This window comes from Glycine soja, chromosome 17 (genome assembly GCF_004193775.1).
Source record: "Glycine soja cultivar W05 chromosome 17, ASM419377v2, whole genome shotgun sequence".
NCBI lineage: Eukaryota > Viridiplantae > Streptophyta > Magnoliopsida > Fabales > Fabaceae > Glycine > Glycine soja.
Genome location: NC_041018.1, coordinates 20007792 through 20014540, shown reverse-complemented (window position 1 = coordinate 20014540; position 6749 = coordinate 20007792). Strand labels below are relative to the sequence as shown.

At 31.5% G+C, this 6749-nt stretch overlaps 1 long non-coding RNA gene across 1 annotated transcript; it reads left to right on the top strand.

The window, feature by feature from the left end:
- The first annotated feature begins 856 nt into the window (after positions 1–856).
- On the top strand, positions 857–5581 carry LOC114392077. The gene is made up of 2 exons (XR_003662244.1): positions 857–973; positions 4805–5581. It is a non-coding gene; the product is annotated as an uncharacterized LOC114392077 (long non-coding RNA).
- Positions 5582–6749: the final 1168 nt, after the last annotated feature.

Sequence of the window (6749 nt, the reverse complement as noted above, 5' to 3'; positions counted from 1 at the left end):
ATTAAATCAAGAATGTAATATGTTACATTGTTTTTGAAAGCTTTCTAGGTTTGGGAAAAACACTTTAACCAATTAAAATGATAATCTAATCGATCACTTCTTCGAGATAATCAATTACATTGGAAATTTAATCAATTATTGGTGGTTCTATCTGTTTCCTCTATAAATAATCACCTTATGTTCCCACTTTTAAGAGATAAGAAGAAGTGTTTAGAATAAGTTTGTGCGACTCACATTTTCAATCGATTGATTGTGATTTCTTGAAAGAATTAGATAAATGGAATAACTTCTCTAGAAATAGACAGTGAACTAGTATAATAATTGGTGTACTTTTTCTCTTGATCTTATTTCCCTCTCATAGTATTCTTGATCAATTTGCTGAGTTTAAAGAAAATTTCTTTTTGAAAAGAACTTTAACAAAAAGATATTGTGTATGGGTGATTGATTAGAAATTGGTTTTAACATAAGTTGGTGATACAATCTTTGGAAGCGAATGTTTTTTCAAAACTTTATTTTTAAGTTTGCTTTTATTTAAAAGTCAATTCATCCCCTCTTAGTTTGTGAGTTTCATTATCTTTTTCAATATTTTGGTCAACTTATTAACAACATTGTGGTAAATATGTAGAACTTTTAACTAAAATGAAAACTTATATTTTTAATGACCCAAATTGGTTACAAATAAGTTTGTAATGACTTAAAAATAATGTGATTAAAGACCTAATGAAATTATTATAGTTTGGGCCCAAAGACCTATATGAAATCAACTCAAATGGGCCCAAAGACCCATTAATCATACACAATTAGGGTTTTGGCCAGCATTATAAAACCAACATCTAGAGACTAGCTTCGTGCCTTTTACTACTGCTGGTTTTGAGGAAGAGAGGGAAATTGAATTCTTTCACGGCATTTGTGTGCTGGAGAGGTTGGGTCTCGGAGTTATGAAACTTAGATGTCAATTCTTGCTTAACTTTGGGTAAGTAAATTCATTATCCTCATCTTCTTCCTTTGCTCTTCACCTTCAAAGCTCAAGAAACTCACTCATTTATTTTTTTTGAGCACTATATTCTTTTAATGGAATTGTCGTATTTGTCTAGCGCGTTGTTTTTCTCTCTATAAAAATTGTGGAGCACAAATTTTGAAAACTGGAACCATAAAATTGTTTAATAAATGAAGGGAACTAAACATGATTTCGTTTAACCCTAATCAGCTTGGGAAATATTTTTAAATATTTATTTTCTGAAAAACCACACATTCTGTCCAGTTGAGAAAATAAATATGGAAATAATATTTTCTTAATATTTAGGAATTCAAAAAATTATACTATGCATGTTTGATCTTTTTTAGTGCCTTGTTATTTTCTCAAAGTTTTTAAATGTTTTTTGTATTTATTTGTTTTCTCGTGGAAACTCTGTTTTTTGGACAGCAAAGACATTTACTTATAAACAAGGTGTTCTTTTCAAATATTAAATTTGGAAAAATAATATGTGACTATCTTACATGTTTAGCATGCTCTGTGTGAACTTTGATAAAAAAAAAAACACAAGTTTAAAATTTTTAAAATTCCAAAACCACATTCAAAGTATGTCCTATAAACTGCGTTTAATTTAAAATAAACGTTTTATGTTGAATTTTGGTGTGCATAATTTTTGTGATACAGTCTGCATGTTGAGGAGTATATATCTCTGTAAATTTTCATGAGTTTGAGTTCATTTGACATGTTAGATAATGTTATAAAAGAATTATGAGCATATGAGTAATATAGGAAATGAATTAATATAAATGTTTTTTAAAGACAATTAATATAATTGCTTTGTGAGTTTTATTTTGCTTGTTTGGACTTGTGATTCAGTGTTCTACCTTAAAAGGGGAACCTCTGTAGTTCGCTTTGATTATTGGATGATTGTGTTTGGGATTATATTATTGCTTATCTTAATTAGAGGCTAAGAGAAATGTGATTCTCGGGCAACGAGTGCCGGAATTTGATTGTGCATGTGATTGGGTGATGATTTGTTGCATTGGATGCAAGAATCTATGATTATTTAGAATTGTTAATAATAATATTAAGAATAGTAATAGTAATTGTAATAATACTATTTGAATTCATAATCAATATAATAGTAATATAACTTAAATATTTAGATGCATTCAATTATCGTGATACAAAATAATACAAAAAATGAAAAAAAAATGTATTGTAATATCTTTGGTATGAAGTAAATAAATCTTCTTTTTCATTATCGGATAACTTACTTGATTACCTTTAGTCGAGTTTATCATTCCAAATGCTTTATTTTTCTGTTAACAACACTTTAGAATCAGTAATCACACTCAAACTTTTTGATGAATCCGCCTCACATTTTTGTTTCCTTTCAAACACTATGCTGAATCAATCTTTCATGGCCCTCATAAATAATGACAAACTGTCTTCATTGAGAAAGAAGTCAAGTGTTTTGTCAAACGTGGTGCATATCCCAAACCTTCCTAAGCAGTACTGCTCCGATGAGGAGTTCATAGATAGAGTTGGATAGTCCCTTTGCCAAAGTCCATCGTCAACCTCATGTGCTGTGTTGGCCCCAATAAAAACCAAGGTTTTGTTGAGTTTGAAAGCTGGTTCACTTTTTTTTCGTATATGTGTATGTTTGTTTCTGTTTTTTATTTTTGTCATCATGCTCAATTATTTGGGTGAGACTAATGTGGATATCTACTTCTTACAAACAATTTTGTTAAAATATTAGGATTTTTTTGTATATCTATATATTAAAAAGTTAAGAAAGATATTTACATCTAGGACTTTGGATATTGTGAGAGACCAAGAGATGATGTCTCCCACCTTGAAAAACTAATAAAAACCATTGAGATTTATTGATTTTAAACTGAGTGGCCAAGGTTCGTTTAGGTGACCTTCTAGGGAAGTTTATTATCATATATTTTATAAAAAATATTGATCCCATGTGGATCAATAAAAGATCCCACCTGTTGGAATTTTTTGACCCATGCCCAAATGTAATGATCATAACTCTTACGAAAGTCATGACACTCAATTGCTCACACTTTTTAAACAAGTGTTACCCGATGTCACATAAGCAGTGGAGCGCTATTCTCCAATGGATGGTAGTCCAAGAAGGTGATGGAATTAGTGCTTAGCGTAGAAGTTAGAGCAACCTCTCTCTTTCTCACTGCGTATGTATATGTATATATGTAGTGTTTGGTAACAAACTTTTATTTTTTTAGTTGGAATAAATTGATAACCAACAATAAAAAAGCTTAGACAAAAAATTTAGTGAAATATTTTGTTTTAGTTAATTCTTACTAGTTATTACAAATATAATAGTAATATAGTATATTAATTTTTTAAAAATAAAAAATTATTTCTCTCTCCTTTTCCACCAGTTCTCTTTCCATATTTTCTTTTCTTTTATTCATCCTCTCCATCAGGAAACACTATCACATTGATCAACAACTCTCTCAATTTTGCTTATACAAGCACCGTGTATTCAAGTGATTGTATTGAGGAGTTGGATTATGTTTAGGCTATTAAGGTTTAAGACCATATGTTTGTTTCTGAAAGTACAGTGGTAGTGCTATTGTTTTGAATGAGGATGGTTCTATAGGGGTTGTTCAACAACACGGAAGAGATGGAAGGAAGAGTGAAGAGAAAGAAAAATAGGAAGATTGTGACGGGATTTTGTCACTATTGCTTCTATTAGTAGAGTAACTTCTATGTATAGTCAAAGCATTCTCATCACAGTCTTCATCTTTTGCTACCTCTTCACTTTCCTTTTCATCTTTGCTGTCAACCCCTAGCTACCAAATCATTCCCACCCAAACCAACAACTTCTACTCCTCTACTATTAGAAGCAATGGTGACTACATTCCCGCCACAACCTTCTTATTTTTCCTTTCTCTTCACTCTTCCTTCCACATCAACCATGTTGTCCACCAACCCATGTTGAACCATCCTAACCGAAAACAATAGTCATTACCACTATACATTCAGAAGCAAACATATAGTCCAACTTCTTAGAAGTAGAAACCTAGTCCAACTTCCCTGCACCATCTAGAAAACACCGTGTCCGTATCAGAAAAATTGAGTGGGATCACTAGCAAATATGGTAATAACGAGTTGGTAGCGAGAATGAAGAGAAGCAGAACAAAGAATCTGGGAATAGAAACAAGTGCAAGAGGAGAGAGGAGATATATTTTAAAAGTTAAATCATAAATTACTGTGGTGTCCCTAGTAAAAGGTAACTAAAAAACATGATTGTTTTTTTTGTAAGTTGCTAATGTATCCCAACTAAAAAGAGTAAAATTATATTAACACACACATATATATATATATATATATATATATATATAAGAGAGAGAGAGAGAGAGAGAGTAACGGTACATTGTTTTTTGCTGCAATTTATGCTTGTACCACCTACATTCTGAGAATCCAACTCTGGGTGCAATTAACTGATCTCCAGCAAAGGTACCCAGGGCCGTAGTGTTTTCTTGGTGACAATAATGCCATACTGGGAGAGCACGAGAAGAGAGGGGGCAAGCTTCCCCTATACATTTCATGCTTTACTATGTCACAAACGTAGTCGGATCACCATCCTTTATTGACGAATTTTCAGCATTGTTCAATGTTACATGCCTCTCATTTTTTCTTCATTAAAATGTGGATTGTGTAAGATTTGTTGAGGAAGTTTGGTCGTGTCATGTCCTAGGTTGTCCTATAGTTGTTTTGCAACAAAAGCTGAAAATGTAAAAGTGTTAATTAAAAACCTGGATTAAAAATGTGTTTGGGAATGTCCACCAGCTTGTGCTTTAAGCTACCAATGAGGTGGACAGTATCCAACAACAGATTGTGAATGTGGGATACTCGGATGCATTATTTAATCAAGAAGTTCTGGCACAAAAGGAGCTGCAAACAGTTTTGCGTTTTCAGGAATGCTTATGGCGAGAAAAGTCAAGAATCTAAGGGCATGCTCAAGGAGAGCAGAATACTTCTTTTTTCATAAAATAGCACTCCATCATTTTGTATCTAAGGGTCTATCTTAGCTACGTAAAGGGAATTGATTACTAGAGTCTCAAGAGGAGTTCGAAGCAGAGGTGTGGGATTTCTTTCCCAATATTTATGCGGGCAGCGACTCTTGTATCCCTAACAGCTTTGTAGATATATCGTACCATTCCAAGCTTGGTATCAGGTGAAGATGATGCTTTTTTATCCAACATCCCTTTAAATGAGGAGGTTAAATCTTTAGTGTTTGACATGAATGGTGAGGGTGTTCCCGGGACCGATGGTTGCAACGGATTTTCTTCCAGCACTACTAGGATGCAGTTGGAGATACTGTCTATCAGTTAGTGCTGCAATTGTTCAAGTCTAGGTGGATTCTACCAAATTTAAATTCTAACACGGCGGTGCTGTTTCCTATAAATCTAGATGCAGATTCTATAGATAACTATAGGCCCATTGCTTAGCTTGTTCTCAATTTAGTTGTTCTTAATTTAATACTAACTATATTTAGTTGTTCTCAATTTAGTTTAATCTATGATGTTTATCTAATATCTATGGAGACAATTAAAATTTAAAAAATGATCCACTTCATTTAATTTTTTTAAGCAAAATTGGCAAGTAAACATGACATTAGGGTTAGACATCCCAACAACTGCATTTAATTTGTAACTGTATTATCTATCTAAGGTCATGAACAATTTCTAGTTTTTCTAACTGAATCTATGATTTACCAAACAAAGATAATGCTCTTGCTAGTAGGAAGAACAAATAAGAAATGAAACATCAGTAATTCTCCTCATCTCGAAGTCCATATGCATTTGGCTTTCTAAAATGTGAATACTGCGTGAAATTGTAATTAATTGTTTATTCTCATAATCTCATGAATAGGAATTTTTCTAGGGGAGTCATCTTGTATTTGCTTTATACTTCAATTTTAGAATTACAATAAACAAGTTGTCTAATAACTCTTGTGATTTTTCTTGCCATGATTTGGTTCATAGGTTCTACGAACATATATAGATACACATTTGCAGCACTACATTCTTTTTAGGCTTTAAATCTTGCATGACATTATTTGAAGGTGCACATTAAAATTTCCATTTTAATTATAAATTAATGTTCTCTATAAATACTCCTATTTTAGTGCGTATTTAGTTATGTTTATATATTTTTATGCTTTCATAGTTCTAAAGATTTGAATCAACTCTGTTTCCATGCAACTTCTCTTTGAAGCGATGGCAATATGTGTATAGAGAAAGCAACTAATTTGTTGAAGATTGGACAACCTAATTTTAGTTTTTTTTGCAGCTTCTTTGTATTCTAATTTTTAATTTGTGAGGGGATATTTTCTCTTGTTTTAGAGAAAGCAACTAATTTGTTGAAGATTGGACAACCTAATTTTAGTTTTTTTTGCAGCTTCTTTGTATTCTAATTTTTTTATTTTATATTAATTGTGATTTATTCATTTTGAATAAGGAAAATATATGCCGAGTCATTAAACAAAATTAGTGAGTAATTGAGAAATTAGGAAAAACATGAAATATTTTGGTTAAAGTGAATGGGAAATATTTTGGTAAACTCATTAATAACATTGTGGTAAATATGTAGAACTTTTGACTAAAATGAAAACTTATATTTTTAATGACTCAAATAGCTTACAAATAAGTTTGTAATAACTTTAAAATGATGTGATTAAACACCTAACGAAATGATTCAAAAAATTTAAAGATAATTAAAACAGTTAGAC